The 16225-nt window shown below is 43.7% G+C and overlaps 1 protein-coding gene across 1 annotated transcript in view; it reads left to right on the plus strand.

Annotated features, from left to right (window-relative positions):
* Positions 1 to 46: 46 nt before the first annotated feature.
* The window catches only part of LOC121014183 (protein patched homolog 1), a 60627-nt gene continuing 44448 nt past the window's right edge, over positions 47 to 16225 (plus strand). The window contains exon 1 of the mRNA XM_040450234.1: positions 47 to 68. The gene's annotated coding sequence lies outside the window, so the exon portion shown is untranslated. The remainder of the gene's footprint in view (positions 69 to 16225) is intronic.

Here is a 16225-nt window from a genome sequence, read left to right on the forward strand (position 1 = left end):
GCGGCGGCGTGTGTGGTCCTGTTTTTGGACAGCTTTCAACTCTGGGGGAAAAAAACATTTGTCTCAAGGTACAAAAAAAAAAGTGGGGGTGGGGAGGAAAGGAGTTGAAAAAAAAACAGTAAAGCATAGACTGGAACGCATGTTTGCAAAGTAGATTAATGTTTCCTGGCGAGTGGGGGCTTTTTAAATGGTATGATTTGGGGGCAAGGCTGCGTTTTGCAGGCTGAAAGAAATGAGTTTTAAGAACGCGGGTTTGGAGGGCGGGGCCACGCGGGAGCTCTCCAAGGCTTTCTGCCAGTGTTTTATACACATTCCTCAATTTGGGGGTTCTCAAAGTGTTTTTTTTTAAGCAGTTGTAAATTTAAAATAGATCTCCCCCCCCCCCGAAACATTTTACATTCTTTTGGTCGCACGGCTTTTTTTGTTTCGGGGGGGGGGGATGTTATTGGTGGTTGTTTTTTAATTATTTTCTGGAAAGTAACAGATTTGCTATTTGGAAACATTTAACCCCTAAACACTGCCTTGGATATCTCTGACAATAGGATGGGAAGGAACGATTGAGGTAATTATGCAGATTTTTCAAAACAATATCTTGAGCATTCCTAGGGAAAGCTACCTAACCCAAAATTTGGAAGCCTAAGAGTTATATGTGTAATTACGTGAATGATTCCTTTTAGGATGCTGAGAACTAACCTTGGAGAATATTTTGTTAACTATGCCTTGTTTATGAAGATTCAGCTCTCTGTGTTGCAAGCATATGGTGGAGGCTTTAATTGAGAAGTGACAATTAAAATAATAGTCCAAATAATTAAGGAAGGAAAACATTCTTGCTTTAAGTAGCTTGATAATTAATACAAAAGTATTCTTTGGATTGAATCCATGGGGTAATTTACCTCAGTTGAGCACTTCAGCATCATTGGTAGATAAAAGAAGGGTTTTATTGAACACCTATGATATCTTAACACCAAGCTTACTGAGCACCAATAATGTCCCCAGCACGTGTTAGGTACTGTAAGGGTCACTGAAGTCTGTGAGACACTCTCTGTGCACAAATCCACTCACTTACAAAATACTAGAGTTGAATGGGCTTGCAGTAAATTTGAGCTCACGGTTGAAGTGGGCCATGAAAGTCAAATGGGGAAAAAAAGCTTCTGCGGAAGTGAGGCAAATTAGGGTGACCTGGAGAGAGAGAGAAGGAGAGAGGGAGTTCTGCACAAGAGCTCAGAAAGGGGGTCAAGCAAAGCCCAAGTGAGTGGAGGCCCCTAGTGTAGTGGGAATAGGGTGCCATGGCTCATGTGTGCCCTGGAGCGCAGGACTGTAGTTCAGAAATGATGTGATTGGCTAGGCTGTGGGGAGCTGGACGAAACAAGGGATGAGCAGAGGGGCCTCCCAGCTCTGTCCATATGTTCACACTGCACCACTAAGACCAATGAATTTGCTAAGTGTCAGTGATGATGACAAAAGATAATTTTTTGCTGTTTTGAGCAAGACTTTTAGGTAGACCTTTAATACATGTAAAGAGAAGTGATGCGATTTATTTTCTTAACATTGTATATTTCTGGAAGCAACTGTGTTTCTGCATTACACACTTCATTTCAAGTCCTGAAAGAAGGAGGAACATGATTAGGGGCAGTCTCCCTGAGCTGCCGCTTAGTGAGAGAGTATTAAGGCGTGATACCTCAGACACTCAGGACTCAGTTTGCCAACTTTGGGCCTCTGAGTTTTGGTATTTTCAGCGTGGCTCACAAGTTCTTTAAGCAAATGTTATTTTACTTAATGCTATCACTTGTTGAGCAACTGCCATTACTGTTTATTATCTATTATCACATGCCTTACAACTCAATAAAGTAGCCATCTATTATATTTATTTTTATAACATGATAGTGTATGTAGTATTTCTGCATGTAATAGCTGAATTCTTGTTCCATTTTACAATGGCAAAATGTCCACTTTGCCTACTAATGATTTAAGTCAACTTGGCCTCTTGATTTCTTGATTTGTCATCACTCATTCATTCATTCATTCATTGGGCATTAGATTCTTCCCGGTAGAAGAAGCAATAGTTTCATAAATGCGAGTAAACCCTACCAGGGATCCCATGAGGGCACCATACCATCTTATAATTTTAACATAAATTCAAAGAAGAGGTAACAGTGAGGAGGTCTTGTTTATGATGTAGTGAGCTTGGTGTTCATATCAGCAATAAATAGTGTAAGCATTTGTTTTCAGGAGTTGGAATTTCCTGCTGTCCTACACTGTAGCAGATTAAAATGAGCAGCAACTCAGAATTTAGGTTAATTTGTACTTTAATCTCTTTGATAAATTCTTCATCACTATCAGCACAAGAAGTCTGTTAGATGGTTGTTTTCTTAATGGAGACCGTAAATGTTCTGAACATAAACATGGGTGCTTACTACTCTAAATAAACCAAATGAATAGAGATTGCGTATTTCCCTAGTTAAAAAGCAACAGACTGAGAAAGCATAAGAGATTTTAAGGGGAGGGGAATGCTGAGGGACTGCTTGGAAAAATGCTATTTCCCTTGTGATATTTAAAAATATGATCTACCACACACACTACATAGATAAATATACAAAGGCAACTAGAGATACATATATCTACATACCTACACACGAATACATATTATATACCAGGTGATTCCTGCACAATATGTGGGGTTAGGTGCGCCAACCCCTCCACAATTAAAAATCCGTGTATAACTTTGACTCTTCAAAAACTTAACTACTAACAGCCTGTGTTGACTGGAAGCCTTACTAATAACATAAATAGTCAATCAACACATATTTTGAATGTTACACACATCATTTGCTGTATTCTTACAATAAAATAAGTTAGAGAAAAGAAAATGTTATTACAAAAATCAAGAGGAAGAAAATATATAGATATGGTAGAGTATTTATATCCCGAAAAAATCTGCATATAAGTAGACCTGCACAGTTCAAACCTGTGTTGTTCATATATCTCCACTTGTATTTGTATTTGTGTGTACACATAGACTTACTACATCTTTGTATCTGCCAAGATAATTGTTATCTTTTTAATATTGCCGGCAAATTAAAGGGATCCACTTATAGGCTACTTCACTGATTTGACTTTCATGCTTTTAACATGCTGGGGAAATGTGGCTTTATAAGGACAGTATGCATACATTGGCCACAATGTGCAGACCAATATAAGCTAGATAAGTAAGATTCTGTCCTATTTTTATCTCATTGGTGATAAGAATTTTTTGATTCTCTTGTTAAAATGTTCGTACAACGATTGCTGTCATCATTGTAACAGCAACCAGTTTCTTTTAAGAAACTCAACATACATTAGATGTTAGCTTAGGTCTCAGGGTTAGAGTATTTGCAAGTCAGAAATACCAAATTTAGCTCACTTGTGAATAGAGTCATGAGGTTTAGTAAAAGAATATGTGGAATGATGTTGTGGACATCTGCTGTTACTGAAGCACATGCCAGTGGTGGCAAGGTCCGGGAGAGACTAATTGTTATTTAAAAATAAAAATATTCGGGGCACCTGGGTGGCTCAGACAGTTGAGAGTCTAACTTTGGCTCAGGTCATGATCTCACCGCTTGTGAGTTTGAGCCCTGCATTGGACTCTGTGCTGACAGCTCAGAGCCTGGAGCCTGCCTCAGATTTTGTGTCTCCGTCTCTCTGTCGCTCCTCTCCTCCCCCGCAAATAAACAAACATTTAAAAAAAATTTTTTTAGGGGTGCCTGGGTGGCTCAGTAGGTTGAGTGCCCAACTTCGGCTCAGGTCATGATCTCACAGTCTGTGAGTTCGAGCTCCGAATCAGGCTTTGTGCTGACAACTCAGAGCCTGGAGCCTGTTTCGGATTCTGTGTCTCCCTCTCTCTCTGCCTCTCCCCCGCACATGCTCTGTCTCTCTCTGTCAATATTTATTTTTAAAAAATTTTTTTTAACTTTTTAAATAAATAAAAATATTCAGCACATGTTCTCCATGGCTGCTCTGTGCCACGCATTGCATGAGGCTCCAGAGAGATGTTAGTGAAAGGCCACAGCCCCTGCCCTCAGGACCTCCACCCAGCAGGCACATAGACCACTGGCACTAGGGCAGGGACGCCTCCCAGGACAGCCCTGACAGGGGTCTGAGCCAGGCACAGGGGGCTGGAGAGGTGGGGGTGCTGCTGGGGCATTCCAGAACAGAGGAACAGCTCCTGCAAAGGCTCAGAGGCTGGGGGGTGTGGCCTCCAGGAGAACTCCCAAGTGCTTGACTCCAGTTGGGACATCCTGTCTGAGGCGGGGAGCCTTGGGGCCTGGAAGGCCCAGCTGCATGGCAGAATGGTTTCTGCTGTGTGCAGGGCATTCGGCTGAGGGGCTACCAGCTCTTCCTTTTAGTCATTCTTTGCCTGTCTCATTATCTGTACTAGCATATATGGCCTCTAGTGCCCTCCCCGGGACTGGAGTGCTTCAGCTGGATTTCTCTCTGGGCACAGAAGGGAAATACTTTATTTTTAATCTTGCCCATTTCTCTGTTGGCTTTTCCTTTTTTGCTTAGCACCCATATCTTCCTGTCTCCCTTAATAGCTACTACCCCCCACTCCAACCCTCTCTCAGATGCAAGTTTGTTGTCACAACTCTCCAGTGGCAGAACATTCATTTATCTCTTTGAGATTTGTTTTTCCCCTCAAGCTTTGCCCAGCCCCTGGCGTCCTTTACTGCAAAGGGTTATAACAGCCTTGAAATGAATCCATATTGCGTTGTGTTTGGTTATTAACATCAAAGGAAGAAGGCACAAGTTGTGACTCTGATTTTTTGTTGTTGTTGTTAAGGAAAATTTAAAAGATGTTCTTAATGCCTGCTTGATGCTTATAAGTGCTCTCAAGTTTGTTTCTTGCTGGTATGATGGTTTCATTGTTCTTGGCTTGAACTCAGGCAGTTGTAGGAGATAAATGAGCTTCACCATCCTTTCTTTAAGTTTAGAGCAAGTTTTCTCTTGACATTTTTCTGGATAATTCTGTGTTATGGGGGCTGCCCTAAGCACCCCAGGATGTTTAGCAGCATCTCTGAACTCTACCCACTAGATGCCAGTAGCAGCCTCCCAGTTGTGACAACCAAAGATGTTTCCAGTCATTGCCAAATGTGGCGGGGGCGGGGGGGGGGGGAGCTGCACAAAATCACCCCAATTGAGAAGCACTGGTTTAGATAATAGATTCCAATTGGAAGACTCATGCTGTGCAAATGGAGGGCTTTTATTATGATGACATTGTGGCTGCAAATACATTGCCTTACATGCAAAGGAATTTTTTTTTCTTTAAGATAATGTCCCCTCCCCATCTCCATATTTACTGATCTAGGTAACTAATTTTTTATGCTAATAATTTAAGTTTTTTGTTTTTCTTAGAATTACATTAAATATCAAATAAAATGCATGACAAGTTGACAGAGGGAGGGAGGCGGGGAAGACACTGTATGGGTGGGGGCCAGCTATGCAAGGAAGAGAAAGCTTTATATTAGAATAGATTTTCTTCAGGTAACTTAATTTTGAAGACAGACCTTGTTGCATTTCAAGAAGCGTAGGATGAAGGTTTTATTTAGCATGAAGGTGACTTTGTAAAAAGCAGGAAGAGACACCACTAAACTTAGTTCATATTGAAATAAGAGCTCCTTTTGGAAGCCCGCTCAGTACATTAGCTCTTCGGTGGTCTAGCTCTCCTCCAGATGTTCCTATGACAAACCGCTTTTCCCCGGGTGCCCTTTTGCAGCAGAACCAAAGGGATAGTGAGGGGCTGAGACCTTGAGCCCATATGGGCAATATGAGCTCTGATTTTACTGCCAGTTTCTGCTCTGCAGGGCTGTCAGTTTGGGTGCATTTCACAAGGAACAAGGGACACAAGACCTAATGAAATGCAGCGTATTCTCCTTGGTCCCCTAAGCACTTTGAAAAATTAAGAATATGTTTATTAGCTAGGTATTGATTAGATTGCAGTAGCAGGCGCACACATACAGGTGCAAGGAACTGTGGTTTTTCTTTTACATCAGGAGAAAAATAGCTGAAAAATTTACATCCAACAATAATTGCTTTAAAATACCAAATAGCCTCAGGTGCCTTCTCCCCAGGGCAGCTGACCCTGGGAATCTTCCGTGTCTCTTTACTGCCTGCCACTCTTGACCCTGCCAAGGAGTGTAGAAGCCAGGTTGGGCAATGGGGTGTTTCAGATCCACGGACCGCCGCTTGGAGGCTCCAGAAGATGACAGCTTCCAGATGTACGAACCGCCGGATCCGTTTGTTTGGATTATGCACCACAGCTGATGGCGAGATTAACGCTGGCTGGACAAGCTATGGGAGATTTGTCTGGTTTCCACAATGCTGTGTTTATATTTCATTGGGATTTCTCCTTCAAAGCTGACCTCCCCATGACCCCCAGAGCTCTGTCCACTCAGGCCAAGCTGTAACTTGTCTGCCCTTCTTCTCGTGTTGGGGGGGTCACAATTGTGCAGCGGAAGGGGCTGCTTTCATGGTTTACCACCCCCCACCCAGCTCCATGCCAGCTGTTCACCCAGATTTAGCCCCAGAAAAGTACTCTTATTTTATGAGGGTGGGAGGTGGGGAGGTGGAGGGGGGTTTGATTTTAAAAGTCTTTTTGGCTTTTAAAACAAATATGGAAATGTTTTTAAAATACTTAAAAAATTTTTTAAATGTTTTATTTATTTTTGAGAGAGAGAGAGAGAGAGAGACCAAGTGCAAGTGGGGGAGGGGCAGAGAGAGGGAGGGAGACAATCCTTAGCGGTCTCCAAGCTGTCAGCAAAGAGCCTGACATGGGGCTCGAACTCACAAACCGTGACATCATGACCTGAGCTGAAGTTGGCCGCTTAACTGACTGAGCCACCCAGGTGCCCCTAAACTTACTTTAAAGGACACCATATCTAATAGGGGCCGTTTTGCAGAAGTATAATATTTGACTCATCACTAGTGTGATACTATGTTGAAAAAAAGACATCCCTAAATAATCACCATGCCTGTGTGATTCTGTTATTATAACACTATTTCCTTTGCCCCTCACTGGCTCCCAGAACCTCTTCTCCCAACCCCCCTTTGCTCCCTCCCACCCTTCTTTCCCCCCACAGACTCCTAAACTGCCCTAATCATTTCTTCCCAGTAGATCTCTGGAGTTACTAGTGTGAAATCTGAAATGGTAGTAAATCTGGTTAATCACAAACTGACAGGAGGGAATTAGAACATGTATTATTTCAAACCAGCTGTGGGAGATACCAAATCCCAAGCTGCCATTTGCATCCTTGAGGTTCTTGTCTTGGTAACGGGTGGTACGCGGACCTCACTCTCTGATTGGGTCTTGTCAGCAGAAGATGTACTTCCCCTGTTGAAGAGTCATGGCATCCTATGGACTTTTGAAGTGCCTTAGAATTCATTGACAAATGGAGTGTTAAATAAGTCTTGGTCCCATGTGTTTAATGTGTTGTATGGAGTATGAAGAATTGGGCCCCTTAGCATTTCTTGAGATGGTAAGTGAAATGTAAGCCAATATATTCCAACCCAGGCACCATACTTCAGGCTTTGCATGGGTGGAACTCTCACCAAAGGCAAAAGGAACATGGTGCTTGGGCATAGATGGAAGAGGACAGATTTCCTTATCCAAACTTTGGCCGACTCTGCAGCATTAGATGGTCCATCCCACATGAGAGGTCCCAGAGAGCAGAGGGTTTTGCTCATGAAGGCACTTCCAGCAGTTCATACGGAGAAAGCTCCCTGGGATTTTCTTAGTGGGAAGCTTCCCTGACTACACAGGTACCATCAGGGTCATCAGGATATAAGCACTTTTATTACTTGTTCTTTGCTTTAGAACTTTGAGTTTGGGCCCTTCATCATAAGACCTATTTATTGCATTTGTTTCTCTTAAACTGGATTTAGGATTGTGTTTTTCTTTAAATGGCAGTTTGTTTCCCTACATGTATGCATCTTTAGGTTTGACACAAATAATTTCATCTTCCAAAACAGTAGAATGCTGCATTGGGAACTGCTTGACTGTCATAGAGATTTTTAGGAAAGATGCATCCTGTCCACAACCTTTCAAGACTCTGACTATTTTGTTGTATTTGGGTTCAGAGCATAGCTGGAAAAACAGCTGTCATGTGTTAGGGAAACTGTGTCGTTTGTGGGCAGTCAGGCACCTGCTCATGAGTGACAAGTTAGTTGTTGCGGAGATTTATAATGTGGATGTAGGGCCCTATTTCTAGAAACCCAGTTGTGAGTTGACCCAGATAGTCCACACTGCATGTGGGTCCCAGAACACCACTGGCTATGAAGGTGAGGCTAGTGAGAAGCAAGTCTCCATACCACAGCACAAGCTTGATTTATTCTCGTTAGGATAAATGAAAAGAAGCAGTAGGTTTCCCCAATTTATCAGCCAACATAGTTTTCAGTTATTGATGAAACACGTACAAAAGCAAGCAAAAGGAACTGGAAGTAGGCTTTGTGAAGTCAGTGTGCATGATTTTTTTCCCCTTAAATCATTGCTTAAGGGCTTCTGGCCCCTAGCTCAGGAATCCTGCCCAAAAATGCCAGATGTATTACACAGTCAAGTACTGCAATGTAAACAGTGCTCTGTGCCATGAGGCAGGGTGGTCCATCTCCTATTAAAGAAGAGTGAGAGATTGAGAGGGAAAGAGAGGTAAGCCCTCTGCAGTGGCACAGTTGTGGTCGTGTTGTTTGTGTTTTTGGCTGCAGAGTCAAGATTTGGAAGTACAAAAACCTAGATGAATTAATACTTTTTACTGGCAAAGAAAAGCAGCTTGAATTGGGATGCCAAAGAGAGCACGATGTGGCTTGGATAATGTTGCTTCATTGGGTCAGATAAGTTTATAAAATGTTGAACCGAATGGGGAGGGGCTGATAGGAACGAAACTGTTGTTTTCATAGCAGCATCTGTGAGCATCACCCTTTTCATCTGCTGTGAGCTCAATTGAAAGGTGAGTGAAGTAAGGCAGGGAGAGACCAGCTTCTTTCACCCCCCTCTCCCGTGTATAAGAAAGCGTCCTGGCTTGGTGCACCTTCTGTGTGTAAACCTAAGAGGTATCATCACAAAGCTTCTCTGGTGTTTTGTAGCACCGGGGGGGGGGGGGGGGGGGGGTTGGGTAGCCCAAGATCTATGTTGCAGAATAAATGGCCTTCCAGTTTGCTCCCAGTTCCTAGATTTCAGTAAAGCAGCTACTAATGATGTTCATTTGGAGGTAAGAAAGTAACTGGACGCTTTGAGCCACCCCTCCAAGTAGAACTTGTTTTACAGTGCTGCGGGCAACCCAAGGAAATTGGAACGCCTAGGCATTAGCTGTACACCCAAATAATCTAATACTAAGCAGTCCTTAGACTTACTAACTTTAGGATGTTTAAACATTAATATGAAGGTATTTTGGGAGTTAGGAGGAAATGGGGTTTCAGTTTGAATTTGGGGAGTTGTTAAAACAACTTGCAACCTGCGATAATATTATCCTGATTTTAGAAATCCATTCTGTAGAGTGATCTGAGAAAATTGCTTTTAGAAACAGGGATGGGAAACAGGCGTTTTGAGATTCAGGAAAATGTAGGCTTCTTGACTCTGGCTCTCCCCCCACCTCCCTCCAGCACTTTTTTTTTTTCTGTTTTGAACTCTCCCATCTCCCCACCCCCATTCCCTGATTTCCTTTGCTCCTTTAGTGGGGAAACCAGGAAATTTCACAAAATAGACATAAATATCACACAATGTCTTTTGAAATAAAAGCATTCTAAGAGAATAACAAAAGAATTTTCCCTAGCTGCCTAAGAAATTATTTCTTCTCTTACCTGACTTTTCTCCATGAGGTTCATACATTGTTGCACTAAGTTTAAAAATGATAAATATGATGCCATCATTTTAGGCTACACATGATCCAGAAAAAAAAAAATTGCACGTTTAATATGTTGCTTAATTGCAAACAAAGCTTGCAATTTGAGAGAATTGGGATTAGGGCTAAATATCTATTAACTGCTCTTTCTAGAGATTTGGGGAATAGGATGACCCTTTTTTTTTCTTTTTTTTTTTTTTTTAAATAGGCTACAGTTTCACATGGCTCCCAAAAGAAATCTCTCTCCCTTTTTGTTTCCCACACCAATTGATTTATCATTTTGCTTGCAAGCAGATCCAGAATGTTAGGGCAAGAACACACTCACTTTTTTCTCGTAACTTTTTTGTTGCGGACCGAAACCAGTTGACTTGAATAAATTTTTCTGAGGCCTGAATGTAGCCAGCAACGTGGAAAAATCTTGCCATTCAGGGCCGTCTGAATGTACATTTCAGCCACACAGTAAGCTGCATTGGTAGGCACTGGACTGCTAAATACAACCATTTTTCGCAGCAGCGAGTTAGACAGGTGATTAGCATAATTAGCACCGAGCAGCTATACATATGGTAATGCTGAGTGTGTAAATGCCAGCTGCGGTGTAAAATTTATGTCAGGGGTCGGCAGGGCTGTGCGAAAGTATTGTGTTCCAGCTGCAGGTCAGGGCCGCCAAAGCTTACCTCCTTTTCTCTTGTTGGTGAATACGCCAAACAGAAGAGAAAGACAGAAATATAACAGATACGGCTTTGATGGAACAGCCCAGTTCTGTGCAAGAAGGACTGTTCTATAAAACACACACATACACACACCCTTGCACACACTTGCAGAAATCCCGTTGCTTTCTCTACAAATCGTGTTTACTTCATGCAGGGTGCATGTAAGCGGCAGCCAGGATGCGGGTTTGGGAAGGTACAAGGACCAAGTGATTTTTCTGGGAGGAAAAGTTTCAGTCACTGAATTTTTACAAGGCGTTAATAGTTGTTCTGTTTCTTTCCATCCTCTTGCTGACCCCCCCCCCCTCCTGCCCACATTGTTTTCCTTCAAATTAAATGGGAACACCCCTACCTCCCCCACCCCCACCCCATGGGATAGGACTGTAATATAAGGTTCCAACAGCAAGACTGTCTTCCCAAATTGCTTGACTGGTTTTAGCAAAGGACTAGAAGTTCCTTTGTGTTGTTTTTCTGAGGCAGCTCTGCTCACCACTTCACTGCCACTATCAGACCCATGACATCCTTTATAGATAAGAAAAGAATCAGTAGGGCTCTTGCTGGAAAGGAGGACAGTCTTGAATGGTTCACACCCTTGGGAATGCATGATGGGGGAATTTATGGCTGTGATGAGTTCATGCATTTTCTCTGCTGTCCCCTCCCCTTTTTTTCAGTTGGTGGCTATAAGGAGCAGTGGTGGTGACAGAATATAGTTCACACCATGCTGACCTGGTGATGAAACTTCCTCGAGGCACCAGGGGGTCCTTATGCATCAGTCCCTAATCCAGCTAATCCTGATGGCAACAAAATCATGAAAGTGGCCCCCAGGGAGGGTGTGGGAGATAAAGCAGGCCAGCGTGATGTTCCTCAGGGCCCTGGGAGCCTGCCTGTGGAGGTGGGGACTCACATTGTCTTCTCCCCTGTGCGTGCTCAAGTAGGAGGCCGGTGCCAAGAGGCCCAGGCCGGATAATGGCAAGAAGACTGTTGAGAGCAGAGAGGTGATGTCAGCCCCACAGAAGCTTAGAGAAGGGAGCTGGGGTTAATGTTATGCAGCAGCCCGAATGCTGGGGTAGAGAGCCCGCAGCCCGGGCAGGCACTTGGCTTTTGTCGTGGTTGTGTTGTGTTCTGTTTTTATTTTTTGAGTGAAGAATTTAGGAGGCCTTAACTAAGGACTTAAAACTTGATAACAACACTGTCTTTGGTCCCTGGGTTCTGCTTCTTGGTCCAGCTTTGCCTCTGAGCATGCTGCTCTGTGTCGAACCCTCCCAGGCTTGCTCAGCTCCTGCAAAAGGACAGGACTTGAGTTTTGCATCTACTTGCTTATAGACTGGAGCACTCAGGTGAATCTTGGTAGTGCCTGGGACAGTTCCCAGTGGGGCAAGTGTGCAGTTAGGGATAGAGCAGATCTCCATCCCGTTCCAGCCTGCCGGAAGCCAGGAACATTCTTGAGTCCACAGGCTGTGGCTTCACTCGGCCTGTCTTTGAGGGGGCGGGGCCGGGGGGGGGGGGTTGACCGCAGCCCTCATTTGCCACAGCAGCAAGTGACCAAAGAAGAATGGGTCTCCTAACAGATGCAGTGTGATCTTGGGAGTGCTGGCCCTGGAGAGAATACCAGGTGGGGGGAGCTGTGGCAGGCAGCAGGTCCGGTGTGGGCACAGTGCTGGGCTGACCTGATCGTGTCCGACAGGGTGAGCGGGCAGCTCCAGGGAAAGCCATTCAGAGAAGCAGCCTGGGCGGTAACAGATGGCACCACAAACAGCTGGTGTGGGGGCTTGTGGTGGGCACATGCTCAGGCCTGCTACCCCTTCTACCACGTTCCGCCCTCCTCACCACCACCACCCCCCTCAAGCTGTCCCTGGGGAGGTGTGGGGATGTGTCCTGCTCTTGTCTTGTTTTTGTGGTTTTCACTCACTGGGCTCACTTCATGAAGGCAAATTCTCTTTGGGCTATCTGATTCTAGCATTTTCCCATGGCAACACCCAAGGGCACAATCCCACGAGGAGAAAAACAGCCCTGAAGCTTAAGCAGCAGTTGGCTAGTCATGAATAAAAGAGATGGCTGGAAGACTGACTAAAACTCACAGCTCAGGAGTTTTCAGCCAATTGCCCAAATTACGGAATCTTCATTTTTTTCAATTTAGAAAACGAGCTGGTGCTAATAATTTTGCAGTTACACCCTTTGGAGATTTGTAGTTTTTCACCCTCACAATAACTAATCGCAACATTGAAAGAAGGACCTGAAGTAACTAAAGGGGAAGAAAAAAAAAATCTCTCTAGAGGCTGTTAGATAATTCATGGGATTAATCAAATGCAAATGCTCCGCTTGCATATACACAGACCCCATTTTCCTAATTGGACTCTGAGTGGGTACTTTGCAGGCTGAAAGGGTCATTTGTTTTGACTGATTGACTTTTTGAGGCTTTGGGGAGAATTAATATCTTATACAGATGACTGCCTGTTCCCAAGGCTCTGTATTGAGGCTGTTCATTCATTTATTCCTCTGACACACTGAGTGTGCGCATGCGCCTGGTGTGCCGAGATAAGTGGGCAGCGGGCGGTGCCTCCCTGAAAGGACTTGGAATTTACTGGGGAAAATACTTCATTTGGTCCCTCAGATCACCTTTATGTGGATCACAATAAGCTTTTGCTAAAAGTTTTGTGCATGAATGCTGCAGCCGTTTATTAAGCTCTGTGCAAGGGCCATGCTGAAGAATTGTACAAGGTGGGAGAGCATCATGAGGGGAACAACTCTTGTCTACCATGGAATGGAACAGCACTGGCCCAGAGGTATGGACCCCTGGGTGGAATGGTTTCTCACCTGTGCTGGCCCTTCTTCACCTTGGAAAACCATAATGGTTTGATTTAGGGAGGAAAGGATCAGCAGAGCTTGAGCAAGAACTTCTTTGGGGAAGTGATGCTTTTTACCCCAGCTCTTTCAAAGAATTGGTTTAAGCCTCAGATTTCTGGAGAATTTGCAGGTAAAGAGGCCTAAAGCTGTGTACCCTAGTCTCTCTAACCCCCTCCTCCAAATCAGGCCCCTCTGGGGACCCCAAGGAAAATGGGGGGCTGTTACTGCCACCCATGAGGTTCTACTGAAAAAACTATCTCCTCACAGTGGCAGTAAACACTGTGGGAAGCAATGTTGTCCTTTAAGCAAAAATGCCAATCGTTGTCCTGTGTAATACTCTGGTGCAGGTGCATTCTAAAAGCTCTAGCTATGAGCTTGACACAGTCTGGTATATGGAATTCAGGACTTCTAAACTCATATCCTCAACTAGTGCTCCGAAGCCACAAGGCTCTCTCCAGGCAGTTGGACTAGGGTTGAGGGTCGGTTCCACCTCCTCTCAGCTGGGGGACCTTGGACAATTGCAGCTACTTTTCCTCTTCTGTAAAATAAGAGTGATGATACATGCCCTGTGATGAATAAGCAACAGAATGAGTGGATGAGTTCAGGGTTTGGGAAATTTCATAACACATTGTTAACTCTCACACCAATTTATGAGGTTAGTAGTATCATTTTCATCCCATTTCATAGGGAAGGTTACTGAAGCCCAGTTATGTCACAGGGACTCGTCCCAAATCTCAGTGCTGCCTTTCTGGTCCTGGTTCCCACCACCTGACTGTCCAGTCAGCTTGCCCCAGCTTGATGAGGGAACAGCACAGCACTGAGCAAAATATTTATAAATAGGTAAAGAATGAGTGGGAAATGGGTTTGCAGATGAAAAACATACACAAATGTAAAAGGCTATTCGTGTCCCAGGATCCTGAGACAACATTTTTCATGAGTCTTGTTCAAAGAGTTTGATTGTTATTTTATTGTTAAAAGTTATTGCATTTGGAAGAAGGAAAAGAATATAAGAGGACTTTAGAATTTAATGAATATGCATGTTTTGTTTTGTTTGTGTTGAGCTTTTTAATTCAGATCCCTACCAAGTACCTTTCTTATTTTTCTCTTTTTGTCACATGGAAGTCTTTAATTATATGGGTTCTTTGCAGAAAAATTAAGAAATAGTGATAACCCTCAAAAAGGGAAATGGGTAAATATTATCCATAAACCACCACACAGCAGTAGTGGCTGTTCACATGGCTGTCAGCATTCATACATCTACATCACAAATACTGGATCGTATGGTTCATTCTGCTCAGTAGTCGGAAATAATTATGCAGTATTTCATGAACAGATTGTTTTTTAAATAGAAAGGACCTTGACCTTGAACATGGGACAAGAGAAGGGAGAAAAACCATCTCCCCCAGACTGCACCTGTAACTTCAGTCGCTTGAAATGGGGTCTGTGGGGCTTCCTGCTGATGGAGCATCACGCTGATGTATGATGAGGAAGACTCACAAGAAAAGGAACAGCTTTGGGCTGTCACCCCGTTGTGATTTAGGATAGGCATTTGCTAGGGTAGCAAAAATCAGCGGAGTCCATAAAGTTGCTCTGTCCAGAGAGGTTTCTGTTTCTGGTAGCTTGTTCAAGAGCACCTTGGGTGAATACTGATGTAAGACCATACGAACGCCGAGCAGCTTATGACACAGGTACACCCGAGAAGGAGCTAAGTCTACCAGTGCAACCAAATGAATGACATAATTATGGTCTCACCAAGCTCCAGCCACACTGGCCTCCTTTCTCTTCCTGCAGCAAGCCAGACATGAGGGCTTAACAGTTGCTGGTTCCTCTGCCCAGACACTGTCCCCCCCAGCTCATCAAAGTCAGCTTAAATGTTACTTCCATTTAGGTCTCCCCGGGCTACTCCATTTGAAGGGGGCTTCCCCCTTCCCCACCACCCAGTAACTATCCTGGCATTACCATCTGTGTTTCCTCCAAGGCACTTGTCATCCCATGAGATTATCCTATTGATTTGTTTGTCTACTGCTTGTGTGCTTCACTGGCCAGCAAGCCTTTTGGAGCAGAGAACGCACCGGTCTCACCCCGCATAGCACCCCGCTGTGTAGCACACAGCAGGCACCTTCATATGCTCACTGGGTGAGTGTTAGGACTCTTTGTCAAGTAAAGCGGATGTCAATGAAACATTTTAAAAAGTTACCATATAGTTTTGCAAAAATAATAGATGGAATGTTAAATAAAATATGGCCATGTCGTATGTAAAACCGAACTGAACGCTGCTGAAAAGTAGGATACAGCATAGGTGCTGGAGGCCATTCAGGGTTTTTGAACTCCAGTTGCTCAGTCTACCTATGATGAGAGTCTTGGTTGAAAATGATTGTCACATTAGCAAAATATTACATTTATCACTAGAGCAAAGAAATGAAGGAAGAAAAAAATATTTTCAGTTCCAGAGACATGATAGACACCTTTATTAAAAAATATACATCTTTAAATATACATTTTAAAACGTCTAAAAAGTGACACTGTAAAGCCCTTGAGGTACGTTTTATATCTTGTAGGAAATAGCATCATTTTTGAAAACCCCTGTAATAAAATAATTGCTCGAATGTGAGGTTGGTCTGGAAGATGTAGACAGTTCTTTTCAGGAGCATGAACCTTGCATTTGATCTCTATTTTTGTGTGCACTCGTCTCTTGGATCCTCAGCTTGTGGGTTATAGTTAGAGGCAGCTGCTATAAAGCAGGAGAGGTGGGAGGGAGTGTCTGTGGTCCCACTCTGTTGATGTTTGTTTTTACCTCATGGTTGAATTCAC

This window comes from Herpailurus yagouaroundi, unplaced genomic scaffold, assembly GCF_014898765.1.
Source record: "Herpailurus yagouaroundi ecotype Mexico unplaced genomic scaffold, PumYag 201, whole genome shotgun sequence".
NCBI lineage: Eukaryota > Metazoa > Chordata > Mammalia > Carnivora > Felidae > Herpailurus > Herpailurus yagouaroundi.